The sequence below is a fragment of the Macaca thibetana genome, chromosome 14 (assembly GCF_024542745.1).
Source record: "Macaca thibetana thibetana isolate TM-01 chromosome 14, ASM2454274v1, whole genome shotgun sequence".
NCBI lineage: Eukaryota > Metazoa > Chordata > Mammalia > Primates > Cercopithecidae > Macaca > Macaca thibetana.
In genome coordinates this window covers 76,813,958-76,836,049 of record NC_065591.1, presented here as the reverse complement: position 1 = coordinate 76,836,049, position 22,092 = coordinate 76,813,958, and the positions used below count along the sequence as shown (strand labels likewise).

The 22,092-nt window shown below is 36.9% G+C and overlaps 2 protein-coding genes and 1 pseudogene across 12 annotated transcripts in view; 2 read left to right on the top strand and 1 right to left on the bottom strand.

Moving 5' to 3' along the window:
- DLG2 (discs large MAGUK scaffold protein 2) overlaps positions 1-22,092 on the top strand; it is a 2,230,265-nt gene that overhangs the window by 643,945 nt on the left and 1,564,228 nt on the right. The gene's annotated exons all lie outside the window — the stretch shown is intronic.
- Positions 1-22,092, bottom strand: part of TMEM126A (transmembrane protein 126A) — a 1,099,470-nt gene that overhangs the window by 672,399 nt on the left and 404,979 nt on the right. The window lies entirely within an intron of this gene.
- On the top strand, positions 13,126-14,667 carry LOC126934922 (heterogeneous nuclear ribonucleoproteins C1/C2-like; annotated as a pseudogene). The gene has a single exon (XR_007719140.1). The product of XR_007719140.1 is annotated as a heterogeneous nuclear ribonucleoproteins C1/C2-like (transcript).

Sequence of the window (22,092 nt, the reverse complement as noted above, 5' to 3'; positions counted from 1 at the left end):
TGCTGTATACAGAGTAGGCACAACATACTCTTTGAATAAATGAATGAATGAATAATAAATGCATGGTAATATTTACAGAACTAGTTAATGGAAACTGTACAAGTTTGTTTTTGAAGTTGTTACTGGTTATTACAGGCATTTATCTTTCTCTATTTATGCTATATGATTGGACTCTATAGAAACATTTTATTTCTGTATGTCTCACTTAATGAAATAATTTTATAATTATCAATGGTTTTTATTTGATTCACTGTGCTACATAGTATGTTAAGTACTTCTCTTTATTGAGATCATGTGTTAGGCATAATCCAGTGTTGAAGATGTGGCAGTGAACAGACAGATGAAATCCCGCCTACATTCTAGTTGGGGGTGGGAGATGGGGAGAAAGTAAAACAAAAAACCAATAAAGAAAATATGTAGTATGATTGCTAAAGAGAAAAATAAAGAGGGACAGTTCTGAAGTGCTTGGAGAAGTAATTTTAAGTGGTATAATCAATCAAAAGCCTCTCATAAGGTAACATTTGAACAAAAACCTGAAGAAGGTAAGAGAGTTATCCTTGTGGATAAGAAAATTTCAGGCAGAGGGATAACATTTTGAGGTAGGCACTATGCTTTTCTTCCATTTTATGCATAAGGAAGATAAGACTAAGTAATTTGCTTCAGGTGTACAAATAGGAAATGACAGAAATAGTATTTAAATCCATGCTCTATGCACCTAACTTTTTATTTTGAAAACATTTTTATTCTCAAGAAAAGCAAGAAAAAGCGAAGTAGAGTGAGAAGCCTGCTTTAAGATACTTAACTCTACACATATTTAGAACTAAACATATTTAGAAGCCAAATATGCATGATGGGTGGATGGGGGTTATCATAACTCAAGATAAGCATGTTTCTTTTTAGCTTAATCAAAGCTCACAAAGGCAATAGCCTCATCAAGCCCAGCCAAAGTTTTTATGATGATGGTCATTTTGGGATTTGCAGGTCTTCACTAATTTTCTAGAGATAATCTACATAAATTGCTAAAGGATAGTATTTGGGTGGGCTGGTTGGTTTGTACCTGATATGGTTTGGCTCTGTATCCCCATCAAAATCTCATCGTGAACTGTAATACCAACGTGTCAAAGGAGGGACTTGGTGGGAGGTGACTGGATCGTGGGAGTGGTTTCATGATAGTAAGGGAGTTCTCATGAGATCTGATGGTTTTAAAAGTGGGAGTTTTTCCTTCTCTCTCACCTCTTGCCTGTCGTCATGTAAGACTGCCTTGTTTTCGCTTCACCTTTTGCCATGATTGTAAGTTTCCTGAAGCCTCTCCAACCATGTGGAACTGTGAATCAATTAAACCTCTTTTGTTTCTAAATTACCTAGTCTCAAGTATTCTTTATAGCAGTGTGAAAACAAATAAATACAGTGCCATTTGTAAAGAAATAGTGCTATTTCAAGGGGTGAGTGATAAGTTTCCCATTTCTGTCTTCTATCTGCTGTTTCAATCTGAACACATTTGTAAGAGTTCAACCTGATAGAAATAACATCACTCAGACTGGCCAAGTATTCTAGACAGATTAGGTCAAAAGACTGTCTGACTGCTGGCCATTGGCTGAAACACCAGACAAAGCCACAGGGACAAGATTACAGGGAGAAATAGAAATTCCAATATTACAAACTGACCTCTGTATTTTGTGAGGGACAAAAAAAGAAAATATCATATCAAAAGAGTGCCTTCTGTTATTATTTATCTAGTGGCTGATGCATTGAGGTTGAGATTTTGGCATGTCGTGCAGAATTTTACCTTAATTCGAATACAGATGCTTCAATAGATGTAGAATCCCAATGATAATATGCAGGAAACTCATGGATAGCACAGGAAAATGAATGGATAATCAGAAAAAGAGTCATCAAGGATACCAAAAATTGTATTTCTGATATAGCTGGGAAGTGGGAGTACATTACTCCTCCACCACTGTTAAGGGTAAAAGGTTACCACAGGATTGCCCTGAAACTAGAGTCTCAGCAAAGGGGAAGCACAGGGTGCAGATTGTGAGGAGGCTCAGAAAAGATATTAATGTCTTTTTATTCATTGCTTCCCTACTTGCTCAAGCCTAGACTCTGAAGTTTTCCTGAAAAACTACTCTCAGTTCTTATACTGGAGAACAAAGGAATTCTGTCCAGCCTCAACTTTTTCTCCTTGGCATCCTTTGACTCTTACTTCTCCTGTTACTTCACATTGGCTTACCATTCTCATTGACCCTATTTTTATTTGGTAATCGGGCTCTATGCTTACATAGGATCATTCATTTTGTTGTCTTTGCATTTTGCAAGATTGAGTATGATTTGCTTTTCACTTGGCATGCAATGTGTAGAGTTTAGGAAATTTTCTTGTCTGAATTATTGGCATGTTTGGTAGGACATGTGGTAACAGATGCTTTTAAGAGCATTAGAAATAGCCTATAAAGAGTTTGAACCAGAGTAGGATTTTGAGGCATCTCTACCATTGCTCTCTGAATCCAAGTCATTTCTTTTTTTTTTTTTTTTTTTTTTTTTTTTTTGAGACGGAGTCTCGCTCTGTCGCCCAGGCTGGAGTGCAGTGGCCGGATCTCAGCTCACTGCAAGCTCCGCCTCCTGGGTTCACGCCATTCTCCTGCCTCAGCCTCCCGAGTAGCTGGGACTACAGGCGCCCGCCACCTCGCCCGGCTAGTTTTTTGTATTTTTTTAGTAGAGACGGGGTTTCACCGTGTTAGCCAGGATGGTCTCGATCTCCTGACCTAGTGATCCGCCCGTCTCGGCCTCCCAAAGTGCTGGGATTACAGGCTTGAGCCACTGCGCCCGGCCCAAGTCATTTCTTAGTACAATTCATTAACAGAGGCTTCCTTCTTCTGACTTTCACTTAGTAAGTTGCACATTGTGTAGTCTTTATCCAGTTTTTCTTTCCTTCTTTATTTTCTCTAAACACACTTTTAAACATATCCAATTAGGTGATTACAACTAGAAATGGTAGGCTGTAATTTACTTCTTATCACTGAAATGGGTAACCAATAATAATGATTCTGACGAAATGAGTATTAGAATTTCATGCCTTTGTAAAAATATATTTGAACTTTAGAACAGGCCACCTTTCACTTATCAAATTATGAAGAAAAAATAGAAAGATCCTGCTGATCTTAATATAACACTGATAAAATAATATATTACCATTGAATAGAGACTCATTAAAGATTGCTTTAAAATTACATTGTTATTTGCCATCTATTCATTCTCAAACAGGATATTTCAAATGAATTTTCATTTTTTAGAACTTATAACTTGGAGCATGGAACACTGATTTGTAAAAATTGTTTATAATGCTTCTCTCTGGAGAGGCAAGGGTAAATATTCAACTTCATAAAACATGGAAGGCAAACAATATTTGAAAGAAAACAACTGATGGATTGAAAACTTTAAAATGAAATTGAAAGGTTCTTCTGTACAATCACCTGGATTATTGTTGGAACAGTAATGAATAAATACTGGTATGAAAAGCTCTACTTCAACATTGATGAACGTGAGGGAAATTACAGAAATTTCATTTTATTTTTTGAAACAGGTATGGTGGCCAGGCATGGTGGTTCATGCCTATAATCGCAGTGCTTTGGGAGGCTGGGGTGGGTAGATCACTTTAGGTCAGGAGTTCAAGACCAGCCTGGCCAACATAGTGAAACCCCACCTCTCCTAAAAATACAAAAAAAAATTAGCCAGTTTTCAGGGCACACACTCAGGAGGCTGAGGCAGGAGAATCCCTTGAACTCAGGAGGCTGAGGCTGCAGTGAGCCAAGACACTGCTATTGCACTCCACTTGGGTAACAGAGCAAGTCTCCATCTCAAAAATAAATAAATAAATATTTATGACCGTAACAAGGTTTGCTTCAAGTAGCTCTCGGAAGTTAACACAGAGAGTTAACACAGAGTTAACTCCAATTCTACATTATTTTAGTGAAACAAACATTGAATTGTAAAGGGAGTGAAATAATAGTAAACAGTTGATAGAGAAGTATGGTCTTATTTAATTTTTGAAGACTACTGGTTTAAATATGATTATTTAAATAAAGGAAAGATGATAAATAGTTGATTGAGATGGGTGGTGGGATTCCTACATTATTATGAAGAATGAAAGGAATATTTAAGAAGAATATAACAAAAGTAAGGAAGCAGAAAAAATAAAGGACCAAAACCAAACATATAAAAGTAAGTATAGTATGAGAAAAATAAAACTATCATATACGTTGTCAAAATTAATATGAGTGGATAAGTATCATATGATAAGATAGGCTCTCAAATTAGTCTAAAAACAAATTTCACCTATACACTGCTTATAAATGAATATACCTAAAACCAATGACAGATTATTTTTAAACAAAAGTGTAGGTGAATAACGTATCAGGAAATAGCGAACTAATTGAAAGAAGAGGAGGGACTATTACTGTCTGGTTAATTTGATTTCAAGGTCAAAGGAAAAACTCACATGAGCAAAACAAAACCCCAAACAAGCAAAAAGGCTTAGCCATTGAAAATGAAATGACACTTCTTTTTAAAATAGACCCTATATTTAAAAAGAAACAAAAGCTGAAATTATAGATTACTCTGAAATCAATAAAAAATAGAACATTTCATCTAGAAACTTATGCAATATATTCACGTATCAAACCTGCACATGTACCTCCTGAATCTAAAATAAAATAAAATGTAAAAGATTTTTAAAAAGAAACATAGGTACAGCTAAAACTACATTCAGAGGAAATTGCAGATGTAATGCTTTTATTATCAAAAATAAAAATTGAAAATAAAATTGTCTCAAACTGAAGAAAATAAAAAAAGGAACAATAAAATGAATCAAAAGATCCTAGAGGAAAATTAAGTGTCAATATGAAGTGAGATTAATACAAGAGAAAATAAAATAAAGTCACCAAATGCATTTTAAAGTATAAATAATACCAAAAATTTTATGATTACATATGGATTATAAAGATAAAACATGTGATAAAAGTTGGCAGCCGTTTCTGTTTTTTTTTAATTTGTTGTAAAATAGGAGTAAAGGGAACTTTCTTACTATGATGAAGGCAATTTATTTGAATGTAACAGTAAACAATGTAATTAACAGTACAACTTTTAAGGCATAAATGACAAAATCAGAAAACATAATTTGATCACTGCTTGTATTCTTATTGTTTTGAAGATTCTGACTAATGCAAGAATAATAATAGCATAAGCAGTATAACTTTTTAATAAAACAGTAGAAAATTTAGCATTATATGTAGGTGACACTATAGAAAAAGAAATTCCAAGAAAAGAAAAGTAATACTCTAAGAAATTAGTGAGTCAGCTGGATAAAAAAAGTCAATAGTCAGTAGAAATTCAATATACTCCATTTACTGACTTAGAGAACCTATGTCAAACAACAATCAAAACCCACATAACAGAACCCTTTAACCTCTCTGAGTCACCCATGAGTGCATCTTTAAAAAGGATCAAATGAAAAGATAAATATTGACAAAAGTAAAACTTTAGCTGAATTAAATTTAAAGGAGTTTAATTGAGCAATGAACTATTTGCGAATTGGGCAGCCTTCCCAGCTAGGGTAGACTCCAGTGCAGTCAATTGGTGGAAGAAGATTTATGGACAGAAGAAGGAAAGTGACATACATAAAACGGAAGTGAGGTACAGAAACAACTGGATTGGTTACAACTTGCTCTTTGCCTTATTTGAGGTCAGGAGTTCAAGACCAGCTTGGCCAACATGGTGAAACCCCATCTCTACTAAAAATACACACACACACACATACACACACACACACATGAGCCAGTCGTGGGGGCACAGGCATGTAAGCCTGGTTACACAGGAGGCTGAGGTAGGAGAATCACTTGAAGGAATAAAGGAGACTTTCAGTTCAAAGAGTTGGCTACATTTAATTGGCCAAAACTCAATGATTGGCAGAAATGTAGGCTATGGTCTGTTTACAACTCCACTTGTTATAGTTCATAATGTACAGGAAAACCTTTGGGCTGAATTTAAGAGATGTACGGAGGCAGCTTTAGGCTAAACTTGATTTAACAATCTATGTCACCTGCCCTGTTCCCCACACATTGGAGGGGTCTAATATTGATAGCTTTACTCTCTTTTCTGATATTTGCTAGCACTGAGACTTCTGAATTGTATATTTAGTTAACTTTATGTTGTTTTAATATTTCCCTAATGATTTTTAATAGACAACTGTTATCTTTGCCCCCAGATAAAACCTTAGGGGTTGGAACACTCTTCTCCATGTTTGTACCTCTAATCATCAGTGAAGACATGTGGACACATGGAGAGTCCTGTATTGTTACCTGCATCAGTGAATGGGCACTGGTTCATTCAGCTTTCAAATTACCTGTCACCTTAACAGACATTACAAGAGTTCTGGCTTTAGCCATGGCAATTTACATTGTTTCGTCTATGTGGAGTTATTCCAAAATTGTTTGGTCTTTTCAAAAAAAAGAATGGTAACTCGATGAATTTCAGTTATTCCAAGCTGCTTTTCCTAGTAAATGTTTATTTCTCTAATAAATCAGAACTTATTGCAGCTAACTGCTTTGTGCTTTCATATACCACCCTCACCCCAAGAATTTTGAAAGTTTTTAGCAAATAGTAACGTATTTGCTTCCCTTAGTAAGTTAAAAGGATAAATATTGATACTTTCATATTACATTATGAGGGCAGCAGCAGCCTGTCTGGAGCCGCCACTGAGAAGATGCCAGCTGCAGTGGGCGAGGCACAGCTGCGGTTGCGCACTCCACAGAGCCAGTTGGAGCCAGGAACAGGCAGGAGCCCAGCGCTTTTCAGAGTTGAAGGGTTGGGGGCCTCCTCCTCCTGGGTGCAACTGTGCATCCACCCAGCAGTGACCTGGGTTTCCCTGTGCTCTCGGGCTGGGAAGTGTCCCTCCCCAGCCGTGGCCCCCACAGGCTCAGAAATGCCTGTCCCCACTGTCTGGCCTCTCTCTGCTCCCGGTCCCCACTCTGATTTTAGAGCAAAGTTGAGGCTGAGCCTGGGCGCTGTCACGTCCCAGCTGGATGTGCGTGCACTTAGGGTGGTGCTGACAGGCCAGCCCCTGCCGCCTCAGCCCGCCTCTGGACTTTGGGAGCACATAAGCATGGGAGGGAGGCTGAGGGGGCGCTGAGGTGGCTCCATGTGGGCCTGCAGGCTCTGTGGACGACATGCTCAATGGCGGCAGGAAGCAGACAGGCTCCTGGGCAGAAAGGGGCAGGTTCCCCGTGAAGCCTCACCTTCAAGCCAAGAACGGCCTGAAGCACGGAGGCCAGGCTGTCAGTCCGTGGCTTACAGTGAGAACTCATGGTGCTTTTTCCAGACACTCATGGCTGCCGATGGACCAATCCGCACACACTTCCTCCCATCTGAAGCCCATGAAAACCCCAGACTCAACCAGACTCACAGAGACCTCAGAGACCTCTATGGGAAAGAACTACCCAATTCGGGTGCTCTTGTCTTGTCAGGACAACCTGCCTGCAGAAAGCAGCTACTCACTTGGGCTCTTCTGAGAGCTGTTCTGTCTCTCAATGAAGCTGTTCTGTCTCCTCTCCACCTTAGTCACCCTCAAATTATCCATGTACCTCATTTTTCCTGGATGTGGACAAGAACTTAGGACCTGCTAAATGGTGGGACTGAAAGAGCTGCAACACAAACAGGGCTGAAACACCCACCTCCCCAGCTTGCCACGTTATGGGTGATGAGAAGGAGAGAAGAACTGCAGCCCTTCAGGGATCCCAGACCTAGGGGCTCCCCAAGCCAGGGCTGTGACACCCTCTTTGAGGCTCTTTGGTTCCTAGTGTCTCCAAGCTTCCCAGTGCTACTGTGTTCCCTTTATCCAGATGCAGGTGCCTGCAGCTGAAGCCGTGTGTGGTACATTTGGTCCAGTCACAGCCTTGCATGGAGCTGGCACTTGTGCTGGTGCCTGGAGCTGTCTGCCTTGCCACAGCAGCTAGCATGCCTGACTGTGCACAGTGGCCGGACTCCATGCTCATTGGCTCATACACTCTTTGCCACTCCGTGCCTGGCACCCCCTTGGCAGGTGTGAGATCCAGGCCAGTAGTGTGAGCCAAGTGCAGCCGGCCAGGCCAAGTGGGCGGAACGAGCCCAGTGGGCGCGAGCAATACTCAGGCAGAAGGCGCCGCCTGCCACAGAGGTTTCTGGCTGGCAAATCGACATCCCAAGGATCCCGTGACAATTATAGCGCCTGCTTCTGGATAAGGAGTAAAGAAAAGGAAAAAAAAAAAAAAAAAAAATCGAATAACCCAACCCCCAGGCATTGCTAGTGTTACCTTATTGCCAAATTATTTCTGATGTGTGTGTATATCATATGTGTATTTAACAGTTTTATATCTTAGTTCTTTGCTAAATGCACATTCAGCCAACAACAACAACAACAAAAATAAGACCACACTGTATATGCTACTTTACAGCTTTTTTATTTCTTTTAAATATATAATGAGCTTCTGTCTAGCTCAATAATTCTGCTTTCTTTTAGTGACTGACACCTATTATTTTATAATATGGACAAACTGTAATTTGCTCAACCATTTATTAATAAGCATTTGTATTATTTATAATCATTTGTTATTAGAAGCAGTATTGTATTGAACATCCTTAGACTTACAGCTCTGTACTCATAGGCAAATATTTCAGTAAAGCAAATTTGTAAGAGTGAAATCATAAGGTGAAAGAATAGGCTTATTTTAAATATTAAAATATTTCATATATTACCCTTCAATAAAGCTTTAACAATATATATTCCCAACGAAATTCTGTGAAAGTTGTTATTTCTAACCATTTCTCAGAACACTAGATAGTATTAACATGCTTTTAATATTGTTGTTGAATGAAAAAGTCTTCATATTTTAATTTACATATCTTCCTTATAACTGAGGTTGGGATTTGCAGTTTTTTTACTACCAAATTTCTGTTCATGTTCTTTGCTTTTTTAAGTTACCATTTTCTAATATGTTCTTTACTTTTTAGTTTGCAGAACTCTTCATATTTAAGAACCTTTTGGCTACTATAACTTTGATAAGTATTTTCTTCCAGTTTATTATTTGTATTTTGGCTTGTTTTTTGCTGCCTTTTGTTTGAAAATTTTAACTTTCTTATAGAAAAATATGTATTTTATTTCTTTTTGGCTTCTGATTTTTAAGTTATGTTTCAGAAGATCTTCTGTACCATCAAGCTTACAAAAGTATCTTCAATTTTTTTGAAAATCTTTATTGTCTTATGTACATTTAGACCACTAAGTTACTTGAAATTTATTTTGAATATAATGTAAAGAGGGTCTCTAACTTTATGTATTAACAAATAGATAATCATATGTATCTAAAACATTTATTATCTTTTGCACTCTAAAGTAGAATGTTGTGTTTATCGTATACTGAGTTCTAATACACACGCGAATCTATTTTTAATCTTTGTTTCACTGATATTTTTTACCATACTAGTTTAGTTAAGATAGCATTTAAGTAAGATTTAATATCTGAATAGATAAAACCTTCTTATTAGCCAACTTTTACAGAATATCTCTGCAGTTACCAGTTATTCTTCTAATGAATTTTAGAATGATTTTCTCCAACATTTTTTGCAATTCTAATTAAAATTGTATTAACTTTATATATTAAATTGGGATGACAGGCATTTTAATTATATTAAGTAATCCTATATAAGAACATGATATATGTTGACATCTTTTGTGTCTTTCAATAAAGTTGTGTCATTTATTTAGAAGAACTAAATTTCCCAAATTGTATCAAAGTGGTTTGGTCTAAATTACAACCCCCATTAGCATCTGTTAATATATAAAGCTGCACTTGGCTATTGTGTCTAACATTTCATCCAGGAAAGCCAGATTCCAACAACACTTCTCTATGGTAACAGTTCTGGTCAGAGCCTGAGGCCAAATGTCAATAGTATTACGCATTCTGAATTGAAGCATCAATATGAAGAAATTTGTTTGTTGTCCTCTGTGTTAAATAAATTTGCTAGCATCCCCCATGTACTCAAATATACACAAATGCAGTGCTATCATGGTATGATGAGTGTATGTATCTGTGTTCTTGTGAGACACAACGGAAAATTTATCTACAATTATAGAATACATTTAATTTAAAAGTGCTTCTCAGTGGTCATTCATTCACAACTAAACATGGATCTAATCTGCCTGAGACAGAATAACATTTAATATTGCACATATATAAATATGGTAGTGATTTTTAAAATAATAAATTAATAGAGATGAATGAGGATTATTTTGCCAATCAATGGAATATTTTACTATCTAATTTTTCTTATTTATCTACTTCCTGATGTATGATTTGTTTTGACAGAATTCATTTCCCCCTTAGAAGGAATGACTTTAGTCCCTCTGCAGACATTTTGAGAAACCTGAATTTATGTCACCCGAGAGACCTGAAAATACATTAGGAAAGCCTAAAACAAAACTTGGAAAAAGGTATTTGCAGAAAGGACAGAATTCCAAGGGGAGTAGGTTCATGAAACTTAAGCCAGTATGGAGAGGGTTATAATAGGAATAGAGACAACAGAGCACTTACAAATGTCTTAGATGATTTTATCTCTGCTAACAAGCAGTACTATTTTTTCTGCACATTTAAAGGAAGATGATGGCTATATAGACAACATGCAATGAAGAGTCAAGGCAATTATTCATTTCATTTGGGCTTCAGGAATGTGCTGCAGAGGGAAAAAGTTGCTTTGGGGGCCTGCATTTATGCAAATCTCTAGTCTCTGCCGATTGAATTCTGAGGAAAAAAGTTACACAGTTTTCTACTTGGTCTGTGTTTTAATTGTTACTCTAGCAGTAATTAGATACAAAAACAGTTTTGCTGCCGTTTACTTTGAGGTTGTTTAACAAAGGTTGTCGTGTTTAAAATATTTTATATAAGTAAAATGTGCGTCAGATACATTTCCCACCCTATAACTAGCTCCTGGTTCTTGGGTTGCTTGGCCTACTTTCTAATGCTGAGGAAGAGCTTCATCACTGTAATCCTGCATTTCATTTTATAAATGCCTTAACTTTGTATGTCTACTTTTCAATAACTGTCTCATATTTGATCTTCCCATCAACCCCCTGAAATTAATGGGGACAGTTTAATTATCATCCACTTTTAAATGCAGAAACAAAGACATGGTAAGATCCAGAATCTTAGAACAGTGTATATATACATATTTTGTCACCTCAGGATTTAACAAATTCTCGGGTTATCTTAATTTAACAAAAACAGTGGGATAGCCAAAAGGGTATGAGTGTTGATACCTTAATCTTGGCTTTATTATATTACCAAACTCCATAAACTTCAATTTTATGTTTGTAAAGTGGGCATAATAATTCTTAACATGCAAGAGTTTAGTGAGGATATGAAATAATATAAATGAAGCACTTAGCAATCTATATGTTGATGCTAAGTTACTAGTGTTTTTAAATATATCTCTATCCTATATATTATATAGAACATCCTCTGATATATAGAATAGAGATAGTATATAGATATATAGGTACAGTATACCTTTATTACATAGTTTTATAATTGATTTTTCTCTTTTCCGCTGAAATCTTCTGTGAGTTTCTTGAGAGTAGAAAACTATATTCTGTCTGTGTATTTATTTAATCTCTCTATTATCTTGTGCTTTAAATATTTATATTAATGAATTCAAAATGGGTCAAAATCTTAATACAAGAAGATAAGTAAACAAAGTTATTAGTTTTTTGGCATTTTGCAATTGTGCACCAAAATGGCTTGTTTTTGTTTCCCTGGATAGATTCTGTTACACAAATTTTAAGTTGGTAATAACTGTTACTTAGGTCTAAAATAAGAAAATGTTAGGGGTTGCAAATTGAATTTTACATTTTGCTTTCCCATTTCACTTTACTCTGACAATAATAATCCACATTAAAACTGTAAGAAAAAGCCTAAGGACATACATAAATCTGAGAGCTCCAGTTTTACTGTTTTTTATTTTTAACTCATTCTAAGATTTTTAAGGACTAATATAAATAAAGCATCCTTCTTGTTTTTAGAATCTTCCAGGCTTATATTAAGCCTTCAGATTTACTGATAAGTGAGAGAAAAAAATTCCTAACTTTTCATTTTTTTAGTATCGACGTTGTTTAGCTCTGCTTCTTGGTTTTCTTTAAATTTGATACCTATGTGTTTAATGACAATTATATAACTCTAAGAGCACTACGTTCATTATTAAGTGGAATCAATCCTTGCGAGTCTTATAAGTTGGGCGAGAGTTTTTTCCCTTGGAGGATATGTCATTAAGGTTTTATATTCTCAGATGCAATGAATGTTGCTAATACTTGCATTTGGGGAAAAATAAGTAATAAGGTAAATGGTGTGCATTGCACCTGGTTCTTATGGATGGATTAAAGTATTGGTTGGAAAAATAGCTTTTAAGTTTCAACTTGTTCAGGTACATATCAAGTTTTCCTCCAAGGTAGTGAATATTAATAATGAGGAGGAAGAAAAGAGAATTACAACAATGATGACAATGACATAAGCAATACTTCTGAAAACATTATTAAAGATATTTTCAATTCTTATTTTACAGACAAAGAAAATGTGGCTCAAAGCAGTTGAGTAACTTATCTATAACTAGTACACAGTATAGCTTGCATACAAACCCTAGTCTTTGCTTTTGTGACAAAGCATCCTCCTTATGTTTTATAGTTCCTAGTTTATGTTTGTAGGTAATCCAGAGTAACATATATATATATATATATATATATATATATATATATATATATATATATATCCCTTTACCATTTTAAAATAGTTTCTTTGTATTTGTGGTTATATTCTTTTCCTTAGTCCCAACGTATATATTATTTTTGTCTTCATTAGATCTGAGAAGTTCATCTATTTCATTGTCTATTTTAAGAACCAAGTGTTCTATTTCTTACTAGTTTTTGTGCTGTAATTATTTTCTGATTTTCTTTTTACTGTTTAATTCTTTCTATTTTATTTTTATTTTGATTGCATTTTTTTCTAATATCTTGATATATAGACTCACCTTATTTTTATTCTTTCAGAAATAACCATAGTGCTTTAAGTCTAGTAATTAGTCTCTGAATATGTTTGAAAGTGTCCCATAAATGTAACATATTACATTCTTATTTTATGACTAAGTGGTCGATTTTATTTCCTTTTTATGCAATTTTTGAAAGGCTAGGATGTATTTAGTTTTATTCCAACACATTAGTTTTAGGCTAGTTTTAGTTTCTAGCTTTAAATCACTGTGGTCAGAGAATTTTGCCCTTAATATATACCTACTTTTTGTGACATAATAAATGATAAAATTTTGTATAGTTCCATGATGTGTTAAAAAGAAGGCATATTTTCTTTTTGTGAAGAGAAAAAGACTGAGCAGTTGTGGCCGCAATACCCACCTAGAGCAGCAGTCGGGTTCTCCACCTAGAACCCAGGAGTATGAGACTCAGAATCAGATCTCTTCTCCCTCCCCACTCCTATGAGATTTTTTTGGATCTTCAGCTACATTTTTGGCTTTCTGAGAAACCCTATCATCAAACACAAAGGCCAGCAACGTTACCAACAAGACAGATCCTCGTTCCATGAACACCCGTGTATTCACTGGGAATCTCAACACTCTTGTGGTCAAGAAATCTGATGTGGAGGCAATCTTTCCGAAGTATGGCAAAATTGTGGGCTGCTCTGTTCATAAGGGCTTTGCTTCATTCAATATGTTAATGAGAGAAATGCCCAGGCTGCTGTAGCAGGAGAGGATGGCAGAATGATTGCTGGTCAGGTTTTAGATATTAACCTGACTGCAGCACCAAAACTGAACGGAGGAAAAGCAGGCGTGAAACAATCTGCAGCGATGTACCGTTCTTCTTTTGACCTGGACTATGATTTTCAGCGGGATTATTGTAATAGGAGGTACAGTTACCCAGCATGTGTACCTCCTCCTCCTCTTATTGCTGGAGGTGTAGTGCCCTCGAAACATCCGTGTGTATCAGGAAACACCTCAAGAAGGGAAAAAAGTGGCTTCAATTTTAAGAGTGGACAGCGGGTATCTTCCAAGTCTGGAAAGTTGAAAGGAGATGACCTTCAGGCGGTTAAGAAGGAATTGACCCAGATAAAACAAAAAATGGATTATCTCCTGGAAAACCTGGAAAAAATTGAAAAGGAACTGAGCAAACAAGCAGTAGAGATGAAAAATAAGTCAGAAGAGGAGCAGAGCAGCAGCTCCTTGAAGAAAGATGAGACTAATTTGAAGTTGGAGTCTGAGGGGGGTGCAAATAACCCTGCTGAGGAGGGGGACCCACTGGATGATGATGATAATGAAGACTGGGGGGATGACCAGCTGGAGTTGATCAAGGATGAAGAAAAAGAGGCCGAGGAAGGAGAGGATGACGGAGACAGCGCCAATGGTGAGGATGACTCTGAAGCACATAGTGAGGTTTAGAAATTTTATCCCATTATTTCTTTACCTAGGCACTTGTCTGAGATGAAATTTTTCACCAGATCCTCTTGAGAGCTGACAGCGTGCTGGCAGCCCTCGCTCGCTCTTGGTGCCTCCTCCGCCTTGGCGTCCCCTCTGGCCTCGCTTGAGGAGCCTTCAGCCCGCTGCTGCACTGTGGGAGCCCCTGTCTGGGCTGCCCGAGGCAGAGCCGGCTGCCTCTGCTTGCTGAGAGGTGTGGAGGCAGAGGCGTGGGCGGGAACTGGGGCTGCCGGCTGCACTAGCTGGCCAGCGTGAGTGAGTTCGGGTGGGCGTGGACTTGGCGGGCCCTGCACTCAGAGCAGCGGTGGGCACCGCTGGCCCCGGGAAGTGAGGGGCTTAGCACCTGGGCAAGCAGCTGCCTAGGGTGCACCGGGTCCCCCAGCACTACTGGCCCGCCCGCACCACACTCAAATTCTCACTGGGCCTCAGCTGCCTCCCCATGGGGCTGGCCTCAGGACCTGCAGCCAGCGATGCCTGAGGCTCCTGAGTCAGGTGGGGACTTGGAGAACTTTTGTATCTAGCTGGAGGATTGTATATGCACCAATCAGCACTCTGTGTCTAGCTCCGGGTTTATGGATGCACCAATCAGCACTGTGTATCTAGCTAATCTGGTGGGGACTCCTACAGCGTTTATGTCTAGCTGGAGGATTATAAATGTGCCAATCAGCACTTTGTGTCTAGCTGGAGGATTGTGAAGGTACTAATGAGCACCCTGTGTCTAGCTCAAGGTTTGTGAAAGTACCAATCAGTGCTCTGTGTCTAGCTAATCTAGTGGGGACTTGCAGAACTTTTGTGTCTAACGGCACTCTGTGTCTAGCACAGGGATTGTACACGCACCAATCAGCACCCTGTCAAAACGGACCAATCAGCAATGTGTAAAATGGATCAATTAGCAGGATGTGGGTGGGGTGAGATAAGGGAATAAAAGCAGGCTGCCTGAACCAGTGGTGGCAACTCGCTTGGGTCCCCTTCCACGCTGTGGAAATCTTGTTCTTTCACTCCTTGCACTAAATCTTGCTGCTGCTCACTCTTTGGGTCCATGCCCACTGTATGAGCTGTAACCCTCATGGCAAAGGTCTGCAGCTTCAATCCTGAAGCCAGCGAGATCACAAACCCACTGGGAGGTATGAACAACTCCAGACTCACCGCCTTAAGAGCTGTAACATTCACCGTGAAGGTCTGCAGCTTTACTCCTGAAGTCAGCAAGACCAAGAACTCACCAGAAGGAAGAAACTCCAGACATGTCTGAACAGCTGAAGGAGCAAACTCCACACACACCATCTTTAAGAAGTGTAACACTCACCACGAGGGTTCGCGGCTTCATTCTTGAAGTCACCAAGACCAAGAACCCACCAATTCCGGACACACACTCTCCTAGTATCTTCAGCACATGCTCACTGTTCTCCTCATCCTTGTCCTTCCCATGTTCATTAATTCTTATTGCCCTGCGCCTAGTCCCATTTTCACTTCCTTTGATTCTCCTACTAGTTTTGTTAAGAATGCAATTTTTGCTTTTATTTTTGATACATCTTTATGACTTAACAATAAAAAGGATGTATAGTTTTCATCAACTGTGTCCAGAATGATCTCTTGTTATGCAGGGAGTACAGTTCTTTCCATTCATACGTAAGTTCAGTAGCTGCTTCCCTAACTGCAAAGGCAATCTCATTTAGTTGAGTAGCTCCTGAAAGCAGCTATGAGTTACAAGTATGTGTGTTACACCCCCACACAAGTGTGATGTGTGGGGAGGTTCAACACAAATGTAACAATGTATTTTTGTGAATGAGAGTTGGCATGTCAAATGCATCCTCTAGAAAAATAGTGTTACAGTCTTAATATTCGTTTTCTAAAGTTGATACTGTGGGTTATTTTTGTGAACAGCTTGATGTTTGGGACCTCTTTTCCTCAAAATAAAAAGTTCTTATTAAACTAGGAAGTTGGAGGAAAAAAAAAGGTATATTTTCTATGGAATGAAAGTTTTCATTCATGTTTATTACATCTACCTTATTAATTGTATTATTACAACCTTTACATCTTAATTGTACTTAGGTGGGACATCAGAGCATCAATATTAAAGTCCTTCCCAAAATTGAGATTTTGTGGGATGAGAGAGTGTGAGGTAGAGGTATGAGAAAGGGATATCTCTGTTCTAATCTGGAAGAACTTTCCCATGTGAGATCCATGGCTGCTATGCTGCTTTACTTAGAGGCAAAGATCCCATGAATCCTTGACAGGGATACAGAGTAGAAGTCAACATATGTGTCTTTCCACTAGCTTTCTAACTGATTTTATTTAGTTTTAAAAATCAAAAAAGATGTCAGATAGAGACAGTTAATTCATCCCTACCACAATAGAACTAAAAAGGGGTTTTTTTCCCCCTTCCAAGTACTTGTAAAATGTTGACTGCAATTATCAGTGATTTTGCATATTTGTTTCTTCTTGTTAGTTTCATGGCTCTTGTAATTGATAAGTGAGGAAGAATCCTAACCAGCTGTCTTCCTACCCTAAAAGAAAGCTGATTATGTTCTTTCAATTTTATTATACTTTTGCTCATTAATGTGCTGGTTTATATTCAAGAATATGGAAGTTCCATATTAAATAAGTGAACATGTGTTATTGGTTTCTACATTTGATTTCTATTTGCTTATCCTGTGCCAATCATCATTATAAGAAGTTAAAATTGTGATTAATCATCTGCATCTCTAAAAGGGTATCACACACATTTTCCAGAAACATTTTTATCATTAGTCCATAGGAATGTCAATTTTCCAAGAGAAATAAAGGCCCTGTGTTCCTTATGTGGTTATTATTCTTCACTTTAGGAGATAACTGAGAAAGCCTTGCACTCCAAGGTGTCTTGGACATCTTTTGGTCAGTTTTCGCTAGTGAATAGATGATGGTGATGACCCTAGAAGAGAGAGAAGGAAGGGTAATTGGGGCGAATGTGTTCTTCAAGGGCAAGTGTTTGTTTGCATCCTATATGGTGAGGGTTGAGGTTGTGTATTAACTGGTATCTCCAGTAGCTTTTCTTCTCCCATTTACTACAATATTGTGGTGACTTGATTAGTTTTCTCAGACTGGAGTAGTAAAATTAATCCCTTATATCTGAAGCAACAACTTCATATAATTATTAAAAGTATAATAATATATTAAGAGTATAATAACATTAAGAGTATAATAATAACATAATAATTAAGAGTAATTCCGGTTAATGACAGCATAAAGTTGGAAGCCTCTAGAAATGATCCTGCTATGTGCTCTTTGCTAAGAATGCTGGATGACAGAGTTTTAAGGGGAGTGTGCCTAAAAATAAGTAAATTAGTTTAGGATTAGACATTTAAAATTTAACTTTGACAGATAGAAGCTCATCATTAATTTTAATATGAGCAAATTTCAACAAAGTAGTAGGGCAAAAATCAGGTTACAGGAAAAAAGAAATGAAAAAAAAAAGTGGATAAAGAGAATATGACATACTCCCTGGACAAGTTTTATGAGGAAGGCTAGAGAGAAATTGGTATACACCTGGAGAGAGTTGGAGCAAAACAAAACAAAAAACCAAAACACCCTAAACTAACATTCTTAGACTAGAACATAGTTGACTATATTTTCAGGCTGAAGGAAAAGATTTAGGAAAGAGGAGGATGTCAAGGATATAAATCAGAGATCAGGAAACTTTTCCAGTAAAGGGCTAGATAGTAAATATTTTAGGTTTTGAGGACCATAAGATATCTGTAGCAACTACCCAACTACCCAATTCTGCCCTTGTAGCATTGAAGCAGCCACAGAAAATATATAAACAAATGGACATGGCTGTTTTTGATAAGAATTTTGTTTATGATAACATGTAGCAAGCCAGATTTGACCCACAGGTTTGCCAACCTCTGCTATAGATGGGAGAGCAGAACTGAAGAGAGTAGGAAAAAGGCACAGGGTGAGGATGGCTGTGACTGTGGGTTTGCTTTCTAGGTCTGGCTGTGGTATAACTGTGCAGGGAGAACACACCTAATGAACTCAATTTTATTAGGAGACTGAGGGCTATCTAACCTGTCAAAATGAGGAGCTAAAGGAAACTAAGGACTTGGAGGCAGATGGTGATGATTGAGAAGTTTTTTGAGAGAAATGAGAGGGGAAGTTGATTAAAGGACAGTGACTAGCTGAGTGTGGAAACTGACTACTTAGAAGTTGCTCTTAGTGTGTGTGAGTTCCTTTCTCACAGAGCTTCATTCCCTAGGTGTGAGTTGAGAGAGACCAGATGCAGTATTTATCTGGGATTTGGATTTGGATTTTGCTGAAGAGTTGCACCTGAAGAATTGCACTATAAGAAATCAAAGACATTGGTGAGCAAATAGTTCAAATGAACAGTCATTAGTTTCAAGCTGGCTAAAGAACAAGATGAAAAGGGACCAGTAAACTGAGAAAAAATAAAAAAATTAAAGTGGTGGATAGCTCTGTGAGGTTAAAGGATAGGAGTTGAAAAAGGAGTGAAGAACTATTAAGATAGGAGTTTGAGGTCAAATAATATAGTAATTTAGTAAATATTCAGGATGCATTATTGATGGATTGCTATCCTGAGTAAAGCTTACTACCTGAGGCTGATAATAACATAGGTGCAAAATTGAAACATACACACAATTTATTTTCTCAACTGTTAGAGTTTTGATTATTAAAACTTCAGTGACAATATTATTATATGAAATTACCCTTAGTTAATTTCAGTAAGAACAACATGGGGATTTGACAATGACATTTTTATCTATAGTTTTTAAAAATTTCTATTTTAACCTTTTTAAATTTTGAAAAATTACTTCATTTGTAATAAAACTAGTTTTCAAAATATTGACTTTTTTTTTTTTGTAGTAGTCATTATGTTGTTTGGGTGCTGCTCCCAATTCATAAATCTAGTTCATTTCATAGAATCAGAGATAACATTGATTTCCATTCTGTAATTTCTATGAGATAAGTTACCATAAAGTATTATAAGAGTTTGTATTTAAGATTATTAAGAGATAAAATCGTGGTACAAAGTTCCATATAACACTTGATTCAAATTGTGGAAACAATTCTTGACACAGAAGATAAATAGCTATGGTTTACTGAGTATATACTTTCTCAGTAGCAGGCACTGTATTATGAGATTTGTAGATTTATTTGGGAAAGTTCATAGAAGCTGGAGTTCTAAGTTTTTGCCAATATCTGTAAATTGTGTTCTTTTAATCTTTTTCAAGCATTTGCTCTTTTTGCCCTGTGAATTTAAGGCATTATCTTATACATATTTTAAGGTGAAGTAATTAATGCACTCAGTTATGAAAAACTGGTAGTTTATTTAAGATTATTTTTTTGAAAACAGACACCTGTCACAGCTAGGAAAGCTAGGTGGCTTGTTTTTTTGTTTTGTTATTTAAAAAAAACACAGGCTAATCTACTGAAAGAAATATATTTTCATTAGGTGGTCTCTTATAATTAAAGAATAAAATGTTGGACTAGAGCATAAACTAATGTGTTAAATTTTAGACTACAAACAGTGTGTTTAGAAGTATAAACTTAACTGAAAAGACAGCAAATGAATGTATGTGCAGCATACAATTAAGAATTTTCCAAAGACCAAATGGAACATGTTACAAAGAGAGATACTCAGTTTGAAAAGCCATGTCAATCGCACACAGTTTTGGCATCTACTACTTCTGTAAATTTTCAAGTATTCATTTCAGTGCTCTTGGTGACTTAGCTGCCCTTAATGAACATAAGAGACACCATTATTCTGAGTCAAGAAGGGAGGATTAAAATACAAGTACAGGTATAAATAGTTCTATAGATAGTATGGAAGTCGAAAACTGTCTGATAACTTCAAGAGACCATAATCTGCTAAGAGATACAGAAGGGTGGTGATAGAAGACTCGGGATAACTCAGCAGTAGTGAAGGCCCCACAGAGCTTGGAGATCATAAATCTGGTGCAATTACCAATTGCTGAAGTAATTTGATTTTCTCCAGAGACATAAGGTGCCCAAGACAGGTACCCTAGACAGGTAGAGAGGATCATTTATAGAACCAATACAGGTTTGGGGTGTACCAAAGGAGGTATGTGGAGCTGATGTGTGTTAGGTCAGAGTGGGGCTTTGAAGTATGAATCATTTTACTTACCAGTTATCTTCCTTCTAGAGGGTTAAAACCAAAGAAAAAAAGCAAGTCAATACTGTACTATTTATTGCTGGGTAGAAATAGCTACCTTACCATGGGCAGAGCCAGAAATATGGAGGAGAAAGGGATGAATGTAACCCTCCCTCTATAGTAAAGAGCTGAGGAGAGGGATTGAAGTGAGATATTAAGGGGTGAAGCTATAAAGATGATTTTTCTTTCCATCTGTTTAGTGCACTGGTATAGTTTCTGATGAAAGCAAGTCATCCTTAAGCAATACCTACTCTTTTCTAAATTAAAAACTGCATATATAAGGAAGAATTACAAGGAACTAAAACATATTGAGCACCAAATATGTACTATGTCCTGTGATAAGAACTTTGCATATCTTGTTTCATTTATTCTTTACAACAACCCTCTGGGTAAATGTATTGTTTCACTGCTTTTACATAAGTAGAATTTAAGACTCAGAAAAGTTAAGCAGTTTGCCCAAGGCTATGCAGCTGGATTTGAGTGAAGCCATAATTTAAACCAAGCCTAGCTCTTAAGCTTATAACTTATAGTACCAATCTATTCTTATTGTTGATGTCTTTGTTTGTTTTACCGTAAGAATCTAGATTTCTTGATATTAGAATCCTCTCTTTTGAGGAGAATCTAGATGTTCATATACAAATTAATTTAGTAATGAAGTGCTAACATTACATACAGATGAAGAAACGTATTATGTATTCTTACCAAACAAAGTCTTTTAAAGAAAAATCACTCATTCTAATATTTTAAGCCTTTGATAGCATAATAACAGGCACCTTAAAAAAAATCACTTTCCTATAATCCCTAGCTGCTGCTTGCATGAATGTCATCTGCCAATATTTCATATTAGGATAGATTTTTTTCACTAGATTTCTAAAAGAATATTACATGCAATTTGTCAAAACAGCTACAAAGAATATACTTAGTAAATTAACTTTCAAAAATTTTATCTTCTCTTATGGGCATTTCTTTCATTCTGTATTTGAAGATTTTGATTTCATGAGCTAGATGTTTACTTGTGCCTGTTATTTATTATTTAGAACAATTGCACTCATACTTTTCAAATCATCAGGGAACAGGAGCTGATAATGTGTTTTCTCCTGTTTTTATCATATGCTCTGATTTAGGACATTAGTAACAATGAGGACACTTAGGGTTTTGAATGTACTTTTTAGCCAAGAATCACAAAATGATTATTTATCTTTCTAGTTGGGGCATCTTTGCTCTATCTTTGTATGGTTTCTCCATGAAATTCTTCCACCATGGCTACTTCAGAGCAACCAGAAGTCTTAATGTTATCTGAGGGTCCAAATATACATAGTTCAAGAAAGAGGGAGTCAGACAGAAGCTACATCTCCTTTTGAGACTATCTTGAAAGAAATATA